General features: G+C 38.9%; 1 protein-coding gene across 5 annotated transcripts in view; it reads right to left on the bottom strand.

The window, feature by feature from the left end:
- NCALD (neurocalcin delta) overlaps positions 1–11659 on the bottom strand; it is a 476133-nt gene that overhangs the window by 115260 nt on the left and 349214 nt on the right. The window contains exon 1 of one of the 5 annotated variants that reach the window (XR_001882848.1): positions 7460–7616. The exons of 3 other annotated variants lie outside the window; for them this stretch is intronic. The gene's annotated coding sequence lies outside the window, so the exon portion shown is untranslated. Of the gene's footprint in view, positions 1–7459; positions 7816–11659 lie in introns of those variants that run through there. One more of the 5 variants, XM_017859463.1, reaches the window with a different exon arrangement.

Raw genomic sequence — 11659 nt, 5'->3', positions numbered from 1 at the left:
AAAAAAAAAAAAAAAAAGATTTTGTTGAATTCGCTAAATTTTACCTGGCTAAGGCGAATACCCTAGCTTTACTACAAACCAGTAGAGCAGAAAAATTGCCCTAGAAGCATAGGAAATGGGCCAAAAGAGAGTGTCAAAGAGACAACAGGTTCTAACAATAGAAAAGTAGGCAGCAATTTAGACAGAGTAGGTATGGGAGAGGGAGACAAAGGTGGACAAGGAGGACTGAGCAATGGTCTAGGACAGATGGTACGAGTACTGCCATCCACACCGCACTCTCCTGCAGGGAGGGACCCAGTCAGTGGGGGCCAATGAGCGAGATCTTGCTAAGGCATGCAGTCTGGCCTCAGTGTAGCGCAGATCCTTTCCTAGAACCAAACAGCATTAACATGTAGGACATTGTTCCAAATTTCCAAAAGCTCATTTGCAATTTCTTTGGTAACAGAAATATATTTTCCTCCAGAAATTAGGTTAGGTTAGGCCAAATCGCAAAAGTCTATTTAATAATCCATATGTACCTGAAGTTTAGACCTCTCCACGGGCATTTCACTCATTTCCAATTACCCCAATGTTCCAGTTACTCTGACCGCCTAAGAAATTACCTCCCTACACCTCAAATGTTATGGGCTTAAAACAATAACAACTTTCATTTTGTTCATGAAACTGCAGCTTGGGGCAGAGCTCAGCAGGGATGATTCCCTGGCATTGGGAGGGGAAAGGAAGACCTGACGACCGGGCCTGGAGTCATCTGACAGCTGGCCCTCACTTGCCTGCCAGTTGATGCTGGATGTTGGCTGAGACTTTAGCAAGAGATGCTGGCTGAAATACCTACTCTTGGCCTCTCTATGTGGTCTGGATTTCCTACAATATGGTGACTGGATTTTAAGGAAAAATGTCAAGAAGAAAAAGAATAGCCAGAGAGAAAAAAATTGTGTTCTTTTTCTGATCTATCCTTGGAAGTCACCTAACATTATTTCCACTGTACTCTATCAGTTGAACCAATCATAAGCCCATTTAGGTTCAAAGGGAGGGTCAATAGACTTCACCTCCTGATGGAGATTCTAGAAGCAAGATTCTAGAAGAACATGTGACAATGCAGTGGCTCACGCCTGTAATCGCAGCCCTTTGGGAAGCCAAGGTAGGTAGGATCTCTTGAGGACAGGAATTCAAGACCAGCCTGGGCAACATTGCGAGACCCCATCTCTATAAAAATAAAAACAAAAAAATTAGCTGAGCATGGTGGCATATGCCTATAGTCCTGGCTACTCAAGCAGCTGAGGTGGGAGGATTGCGTGAGCCCAGGTTTGAGGTTACAGTGAGCTGTGATTACACCACTGCACTTCAGCCTGGGCAATAGAGTGAAACCCCATCTCTGAAAAAAAATTTTTTTAATGTGGTAATGGATTCAATTGTAAGGTTATTTTTGAATACAATCTGCCACAACATTTAACATTCATTCTGGGGAAAATACAATATATAATAGTAAGTCCTCACAACATCATTGACAACAAAACCAATTCTTTTTTCTCATTAACATTACAACAAAACGATGTTGAACAAAATGACAGTATTTGAGGCTCTGCTGTATATTCCAAGTTGAAAGGCAATAGAGCATAGTGAATAAAGAGCCAGGACTCTGGAGCCAAATGCCTAGAGCTCTATTATATACTTGTGTGACACTCAACAATTTAAGCTCTCAGTGCCTCAATTTCCTCATTTATAAAACTGGAATGTTGTTAAAAAAAATAGTTATTTTGAAAATAACTTTGAAGACTATCTAGCTTCCTAAATGTTAGCTATTATTATAATACTCTTCCAATTCTGACGGATTCTTCCTGCCTCCTTGGGGGATGGTGGTGGCAGCACTACCAGAAGTAGAATATTAATAATAACAGTTCACATGATTGAGTACCTAATACCTGTCAGTTTCTATGCCAAGTAAGTTGACTCAAAAATCCAAGAGGGAGGCCCTAATATTATTCACATAAGAAAACTGTGACTTAAGTAACTTGCCCAGAGTATCACTAGCAAGTGGTAGAAACAGGCCCCTGATCAGTTTAACTAGATAGAAGGAGCCTGAGTCCCTGGAGGACTGTGTGGAGCAGAGCCCTTCTCCCAATCCTGCTTTCTGGGTGACTGAAAAATGAAGAATGTTGGATTATACCATTAAGACTGGGGGCTGTTAATTACAGCAGTGACCCTGTCCTGACTGGGTTAGTACAGGGAAGATGGTAGAGATATTTTTGGAAATATCACTAATTTAAAGACTTTTCATAAAATGCAATGGTTTTCATTATTTGCATGAAACAGGGTATTTGCATAAAAGAAAATATTCTCTAGGTCAGTTGCTACCAGTCTCATTTGTCTTCTGAACTAGAGGACAAATAGCCTCTGGCCAACTGGGAATAGGACTGAGCACACCGACCTGGAATCCCTGACATGGATGGGAACAGATTGCTCACAAATGAGGCCGGTTGTTCACCAGCTGCAGAATGTCTCTTCTGGGGTTTCACTCTGGTGTAAAACCTAATGGTTCCCAGGTTGTTTGTCTGTTTTGTTTTGATGTTCTGTTTTGTACCGTTTCCTTTTAAAATTCTCTTTTGGACTGCAGTGGCCAGTGTGGCTGTGGGAAAGAGAACCCCAGTTAATGGTACATATAGGTCTCTGGGCAAGTTCTCTATATAGTTAGACTGCATGTTCTGTGATGGAAGGCACCTGCCCTGTCTTGTACCTCACAGCAACTCTGGGGTCTAGCTCAATGCCTGACACCTAGTATGTGCTCAAAATTTGCTGAATGCATGAAAGACTGAATGGTCGAATAAAAGCTCAAGCAAACAAAAGCCAGGTTGCATAAAGGCACTTGGGTTCTCCAAGCCAGCGGCATATCTCACTTGAGGATTCCGTCAGGGAGGACCTCATATGCCTACTATAATACTGTGAATGCAGTAGTCAGTTAATAAATGTTTGCCAGTTGAGTGACTGTGCTGCACATGATCCACGGTAAGACGTGGGAAGGTATAGGATGGGGAAACTCTTGTGAGATGCTATTTTTGATCTCCAACGCTATTGTAAATATGGTCGTCACAAAGGTGATCATGGTTTGAGTTACATGAATCATATCAAAGTCTGTGGGAGTCACCAGAGCCAAAGAACACAGCAGTTTTATTGACATTTACCTCTAATAGATAGGGCTTAAATTCATTAAAGCAAACAAAATCCAGAATCATCTTTTAAAAAAATTCATCCTTGCATAAAAGCAATGTGCAACCTTTGGTCTTCCTGCAGTCACTGGGAGAGATTCAGAAAATGTGAAGAATCCTCCCATCAACACAGGCAACAGCTGGAATGTCTTTCAGGTTAGAGATTTCTTTCCTATAAATCAAATATAAAACTGCATTGTGACCTGAGAATATTCTGGTTACTAAATTTTAAAGGGATGCTGTGTCTTTATTTAAAGGCACTTATGAAAATACGTGCAACAAACCCCCTAAAGTTCACTACCGAGATAAAAGGGCAGACTGTTTTAGTTTGGCTGCAGTGAATTTCAATATTTATCATATAATTTTTATATCAAAATCTTAGTGGGCATTAACTTTTATGGTATCACTTCTGGAAACAATAAAAAATACTACATTTTGGAATGCTATTTCTAGTTAGATTTCCATCCTGAAGCACCAGTTAAATACACGTGGATTTTGTGAAAATAATGGCACATTCCTTTTTGAAAAGTTTCAAACACTTGGCATTGAGAAGCAAACAGTACAGCCTGGAGTCAGAGATTTTAAACTTTTTCCAAGTTTCTTTATCAAGTTGCTACAGAGACTAAAAGCTTCCAAGGCAAGTGTTCTTTTCTAATCCAAAGAATAAGAAACGTTTGAGAACATCTCTTTCGTAATTCCTTTGAGAACACACAAAGACAAATTGCTAAGCTTCCATTTCAAATGCGAGGGATTTGGATTGAGTTTAAAGAACAGCTTGTGCAAAATGTCATAGCTCCCATTCTCTTACGCGGAGACAGTGGGTGCTGATGTCATAGAAAGGATGACTCTGGACGTTCTGAACGTAGGAGCTGTGACGGTAGCTGACCAACTGCAAAGTTATGCTGTTGGTTTGGAGAGGAAGATCAGGCACTATTTTCTGCACATTTAAAGAAACATGTAGAATGAGACAATTACTTACATAAGTCACACTAAACAATACTATTAACACCCCTTGTGTTGCTCTTAAATATCCAATAAGGCCAATAAGGTTCTGCATTCAGATACTTGGGAAGTGTCTCCACTTCCGGCTTTAATTTCAAACATGCCTCATCCTAGAGACCTCTGTCAGATAAACCTTTAGGGCTCTCTCTTGAGTATCTGGAATTAACATGACAATTGATCAGTTCACACATGTATGTGCTTTACATTAAGCTGGAAAGCCACATACGTTCTTTAATGCTTGCTTCAAATGCTATGAGCACATGAAGTACCTTCTAGAGTATTTCTTTAGCTACAATCTCGTATAACATCCAGCATTCTTCATCGAAGTACTACTTGCTTATCTTCTCTGAGTGGATAAAGGCTCTTTTGTAAATAGTTATAGTCTTACTACTGTGGCCCATGGTTTTAACTCGCATAACTTGTACTAATACTACGAGTTTTCCTCTTAACCCCTGTCTAACCAGGCAAGGGTTTCCCAATCAGATAAAATAAAGTTACAGTTTGGTAGCTATACAAACATATTACTCCTTTTCATGCAGAATTTAGAGAACATTGCAAAATTCACACACTCAAAGTGGACCTGAATGTGGAAATGGGGGGATGGGTTTTGTCCAGTGCTGTTCTATCACCTTTCGGCATCACTAACGTACATATCAATGGACTCGGGGGTGGATAAAATTCAAGAGGGCCTGGGGAACTCGGTTGGGAAAAAATTACATCTTCAGTTTCACTAACCTCAAACTGAAATTTAGTATTTCCTTCAATTAAAATGTAGGCCACAAACCACAGCACCCGTGATATTGTTGCCAAGAGAAATCACAGATATTTTCACCTCATTTTACAGTTGTTGTAGATATCCTGAAATATCTTTTATGCTCACCACTACTTCAAAATTATGGTAGTTATTATAACTGCTATTAGTTTGTATTATTTAATAATGTGTTACTAACAAAACATGTATCACAATTTTGTAAACTTTAGTTGACGTTTTTCAATGAATGAAAGTGGTTTGATTTGTAACCCTGCATACTTTATTTTATGCATGTAAAAGCATAATTCTGAGAAAAGTACATAGGCTTCACCAGGCTGCCAAAGAGGTCCATGGCACCAAAAAGGTTAAGAATGCCCAAAACTATACACAAAATATTTAATAATGCAACAGCCAGGTTTCTAGAGTAACTCGTTCCTTGCCAGCATCTTTTGAAGCTGCAACAAACATGACCTTGAAATCAACATAGTCTCAATGCTGTAAATAAATGATTCTGATGAGAGTCTTTTTTTCTCTTATTTTCCTATAGGAAAAGACCTGTAGATTCTAGAGCATCTCTGCTTTCACGGCATAGGTTGTTTTCTTTTAGTGATAAACTTCATCATTGAGATTTTGCCATCAACACTGAATTATTTTCTTATATTTCATACTGCTAAAATGCCATCTATTTTGAAAGGGCATTGAATACAATTATTATAAGACTTTAATTTAAAACATCATAGAAACAGCACCAAGAAAATCTCTGCTACCTGGAAAAACTATAATGGTAATTCCACATTTCGAGTAAAAGAAGTAAATGGCAAAGTGTACCTCATTGAAGATAGTGCTGTTAAATGACAGTGCTACTGGTCTTATCCGTGCTCAACTGAAATGTTACATATAAATTATCATTTTTCTAGGGGTGTTAAGAATATGGCCTCTGGGTTATTATAATTTTGAGATCAGTTAAATGATGAGATTACGTCTCTGTAGATATGCCTGGAATGAAAGCACATTAGACTTTTGGAAAATCCTCCATGGAGACTCTGACCAAAAATAGACATGTCAAATGCCAGCAAGTTAAATGATTATTCACTCATTGAAAGCTATTGAGAAATTATTGATATGCCCACAGTTATTCTCTTATTACTGTAGCTAAATTCTGTTCAAAATTTTCACCTCCAAGAGTAAAATAAATGCTATTAGAATTCTGAAACGAATAAAGAACATAAAAATTAAAACAATATATTCTTGCACTAAATTAGGGTATAATTCACACACTGTTAATATACAGTATTCATATATACAGTTCAACCAGTTTTTTCTACTACTTAAAATACTAGCTGTATTACATGTAGTGCTCTAAAATTTGCCCCTTTTTCTGTTAAACTTGTAAGATTTAGACACCTGGTTATAAATCTAGACTTTGGCTAACTTCAGTACTACAGATATTCTTTAAATTACAAGCTCCAAAACAATTCAATCTGTATGTCATGAAAGAAAATCTGAAATTACTAAACTTGGGAAGGAAAGGAACTATAATACGAAGAAAACAATTTGTAGTATATAGTATTATAGGAATAAAGATAAAATTCTTATTAATCACAGTTATCAAATTATTCATTTAAGATCCTGAGCAAATTGTGAGTGATCACTTCTATCTGTGTTTGAGTTAAAGTAGAACGAGTATCAATGACACATTTTGTTTGAGGGCTATTGTTTTCTTCTTTAGGTAATTACGATGATTTTAAAAAGTAACAACAGCTTACATGACTCCTTAGCAAAGACCATCTCATGCCATTCTCTTCACAGCTGAATTTTCAGGGGAGGATACTGGAAATATGCACTTTGCTCTAACAACCAAAAAGCAATTGCATGCACACATGTCAAAGGTTCCACCCCAACTTCCTTGGCATATTCCCGATTATTTCTCTCTAAACAGGAAGCTGTTGACAATTTTTCCTGGTACTTTCAGAACACCAAAGGTCTTATTTATAAGCAAAATCCCAACTTTTATTTCAGTTATGTTATTTCCCGTGGTTCCTATTGTTGCTAAATATGAATGCTGCAAACAAGATAGAAACCAATTCCAAACTATTTTGGGCTGATTCAGAATTGAGTAGCAATTGTAAAAAGAAAAGTTAGAAACACATTGCAAGGCTATGCTGGAGTTTTTAAACCCAAAACAATACTGAAGGGAGGATTCCTGGAATTCAAGAGAGAATATTTGGCTCAAGCTGCAAAATTCGTACGTCTACATAATGTTATGTTAGCAAGTGTGGAGCTTGCAAGGCGATTATATTTTAACCTACTTCACAGAACATTAATCCAAATCTAACTAAATTCCAGAGAACCTGCCTGAAATTCACAACTAGAAGCTGCTTCACATTTTCCCCTTGGTACAACAATAATTGCTCATGAATACAAACTTGTAGGAGGTAAGAGAGAGGGGAAAACCACAATGAGCTATAAAAACATCTAACTATTGTATATAAAGCAAACTAATTACCTCACTCAGAAGAAGTGCAAGATTTAACAGTCCATGCTCTGCAGCCCCTGGAAACAGCAGTAGCAGCAGCAGCAAGGTCCAGCATCCACCAGATTCTCACAAGCCTTTGACTGTGTGGACTCAGCCACAGACTCTGCCTCTAGCTGACGTCAAAGTCCCTGTCACATGGCCAGATGAAAGCCAAGAGATCATTGGTTGTCGTAGCAACCACAGACCGGCTCTGAAATTATTTCAATAGGTCATCTGTCACTGTGGGGTGTGTGTGTGTGTGAGACAGAGAGAGTATGTGTGTACACACGCACCATAGAACCATCACGGACAGCTCCCCGACAACCTCAGCCCCCGAAGTTGTGACTCCAGCATGCCTACAACTTTCCTCTGCAAGGCTTTGGTGTCTTCTCTCTACAGTTACTTGCAGGAAAATACATGCCACCCTGAAGTTCTCATTTGTTTCACTATCACCAGCATGAAGCATGTCTCTCTCTCTTTCTCTATAACAAAAGGAAAGAAACTGAAAAATTCTGGAGTAGTTTTCTTAGCCAATTAAACTTATGTGCAAGCGAATATATAAAATAGAAGCTCAGGGGAGGGGTGGAAGAAAATGTATTTTAAAACTATATCAGAATATACATAGATATACTGAGACCATGTTTGTGATGGAAAGAAAAATAAAAAACAGTGAGTGGTGGCTCAGAGACAGATGAGACCGTCTAATGATCCTGATACCAAGTAGGATGTAGACATCAGATAACATAAATTCAGGATTCCTGTACTGTAAAATGGATAGGCAAAAATGATGACCAAAGGAGTCTCAAAACAGTGTTACTTTAAAAAAACCCTGTGAGTAAGCTGAAAACTTTGCTTTGGGGCCATATGGGTGCCAAATCCTCTACTCTTGAGTCCTCTCATCCATACCCCTTTGCTAGGACTCAACATTGAGTACCCAGGGGCCAGGTAATGAAAGCCCAGAGCCACAGAATAAAAGGGTTATCTCACATGTTTTCTAACATTAGCTTTATTTCCTTTAGGACCACCCTGGCTTAACTTTTAACTCTGCACACGAGCCTATTTCCCAGTTAATTCTCCTTCTTAATTAATGGGAAGCCAATTAAACAAAATCAGTGAAACTCACAGGAAGGTACTCTGAAAAAGACATTCAGAAAATGTATGCCCAAACAAAGGACAAGGAGTTAAAAGGCAGGGAAGAGGAGACTGTCCTCAAAACCCTAAGGACCTTTACATGCTAGGCTTATAAGGACTTCTATTCTGTTTCTTAAAAAAATAATAAATAACTAAACAAATAAGCGTAGCTCTGGGGTGCTACAAAATATAAATGAAACCTAAGGCAGCCAGGCAGATTACATTTGTGTCCCTGTAAAAGAATGAAATTTCTTTAGTAGAATCAGAAATTGCTTCTTTAATAATAAGACTAATGTTCAAACCGCTTGGTCATATAACCTTCCTATTCCATCCTCCTTTTCATCTTCCTTTATTTCTGTCTCAACCCCAATTGGGAGAAAAGATAGATGTTTATTTAAAAAGTTATTTTCCTGATATGATTAGCTGCAGCACTGCAAAACTGAAATCAAATTATAAAGAACTTTCCTCCTTTAATTTCAGACTAATGACAGTTGGGAATTTACCTGTTTGAATGAGGACAATGGAATTCAATGTCTACCTAAAGCCTCCCTAGCAGATTTCACCAACAGCCACAATTCATAAACTAACAATTTGTTCCAATTATTGTTCTGCTTTTATGTTCAGAAATGCACATTATAGTAATGAGGGAAAGGGAAGAGGCAGAGAAACATACCCTTCTAGCTTTCCTGGGACCCATGTTCTCTGAGCTGCGTAATTTACCGTCTCTCTGGCTCTAATCCATGGCTGCCTAATCAACTCTTCCTCCTCTTTATGCAGCTTTAGCATTTAAGAGAGAAAAACTGCAGTGCCACATTCTGCTAAGAGGTGATGTCTTCTGAAATAAGAAGTTCTTAGTTCTAAAAAAAAAAAAATGCCTCAAATTCAGGACTTTAAACGGATTAATTTGAAAATTAGCAAAAAAACAACACTTTTATTTTGACTGGTCTAACATTTTAAGACTAAGTATACTTTATGCTGCCTTGGGCTTCAGCTCATCACTATTTAATATATTCAGTGAACTGGCTGGGCATGGTGGTTCATGCCTGTAATCCCAGCACTTTGGGAGGCTGAGGCTGGTGGATCACAAGGTCAGGAGATCGAGACCATCCTGGCTAACACAGTGAAACCCTGTGTCTACTAAAAATACAAAAAGTAGCTAGGCGTGGTGGCACATGCCTGTAGTCCCAGCTACTCAGGAGGCTGAGGCAGGAGGATTGCTTGAACCCGGGAGGTGGAGGCTGCAGTGAGCCAAGATCATGCCACTGCACTCCAGCCTGGGCGACAGAGTGAGACTTCATCTCGAAAAAAAAAAAAATTCCAGTGAACTGACCTTCAAAATGAAAAGTGGGTGCACATAGTCCTTTTTTCTACAACATGCTTCAACCAGAAACTGAAGAGAAAGATTAAGTAATTTGCCTACCTACTCATTTTCCTTTGCAAACTACCTAGGTTTAGAGTTTCCTCTTAGAGTGAAGGAAGCTACCAGTCTTCTGTGAGGTTGAAGGCATGATGATGATCTCTTTGGAGCTCAGATTTCTACCAATTTGGTTAATTAACCCAAATGTAGTTGAACGTATCATAGGAAATACATGAGAGCTTTCTCCAATCACAGCCCACTACACTGAAGAGAATATGTGCCATTTTATTTTCTAATTGACAAGTCTTTTTTTAAAGGTGAAAATGGTTCACCAAATTTAAAAATACCCATTCAAAAATAGTTCTGCATCTTATTTTTTACTCTTTGTAAGAATGTCAAGGCTGCCTATTATTAGTTTGACCACTTTGCCAGAAATAACTTGTAAATGCCACTAAATAAGCAGTCTGACCTGGGCTCACACACCTGAACTAACAGGTGGTTTGGGTCATGCAATTCTAACCAGTCTTTTGTCAATGTTTGTAGGTAGGGACGTTGCTGTCTCCTCTGTCTTAACGTTAGTGGGCAGGCCTGGACTTACTGTTTAGAGCTACCGAGTTCAAATTTCTTCTTTTTTATGGTTGGACCTTGAACAAGTTACTTAAGTCCTCTAAGCTGCAGTGCCTACATCTTAAGGTTGTTTGGAGGATAATAAAGTTAATATATTATAAAATTCTGACACCTTGCCACAGGGTAGATGGCTCAAGTGTGTATGTCATTTCTTGTTTATCTGTCTGACTCTGATAAGCCTACAAAGATCTTCGGGGAAAGGATGAAATCTTATTCATCTGTACAACACTACAGTTAGCACACAACCCAGAACACAGTGAGTCCTCAATCCATGTTGAATGACTCAACTATTGGGAAATAAATGTTGAAGAGTAGAAAGAAATGGTTCCTTTTTCTTCCTACTAATAGGGAAGAGAGCCTCTCTCCAACCCCCAATCTCAAAAAAAGGCAAAGAAGAAAAAAGAAAGAACAAAAATATTGAGTTCTCATAAACTTTTCTAAAACTGCATGGCTCCAAGTAAATCAAACTTAACCCTACTAAATCATAAATATTTATTATGAGTACATGTAAGTTATATGTGGACGTATTTAATGGTTCTTGCTGTTGATGTTGGAAAATCTTTTACACTGAGACGCGAACGACACTGTCTGACAGCTTTGAAGAGAGCAGTGGATCTCCCAACACGGAGGTTGAGATCTGAGAACGGACAGACTGCCTGCTCAAGTGGGTCACTGACCCCTGAGTAGCCTAACTGGGAGACATCCCCACTAGGGGCAGTCTGACACCCCACACCTCACAGGGTGGAGTACACCCCTGAGAGGAAGCTTCCAAAGTAAGAATCAGACAGGTACACTCGCTGTTCAGCAATATTCTATCTTCTGCAACCTCTGCTGCTGATACCCAGGCAAACAGGGTCTGGAGTGGACATCAAGCAATCTCCAACAGACCTACAGCTGAGGGTCCTGACTGTCAGAAGGAAAACTATCAAACAGGAAGGACACCTATACCAAAACCCCATCAGTACGTCACCATCATCAAAGACCAGAGACAGATAAAACCACAAAGATGGGGAAAAGCAGGGCAGAAAAGCTGGAAATTCAAAAAATAAGAGCGCATCTCCCCCTGCAAAGGAGCG

This window comes from Rhinopithecus bieti, unplaced genomic scaffold, assembly GCF_001698545.2.
Source record: "Rhinopithecus bieti isolate Rb0 unplaced genomic scaffold, ASM169854v2 scaffold_47952, whole genome shotgun sequence".
Classification (NCBI taxonomy): Eukaryota; Metazoa; Chordata; class Mammalia; order Primates; family Cercopithecidae; genus Rhinopithecus; species Rhinopithecus bieti.
This window is presented reverse-complemented; position numbering and strand designations above follow the sequence as displayed.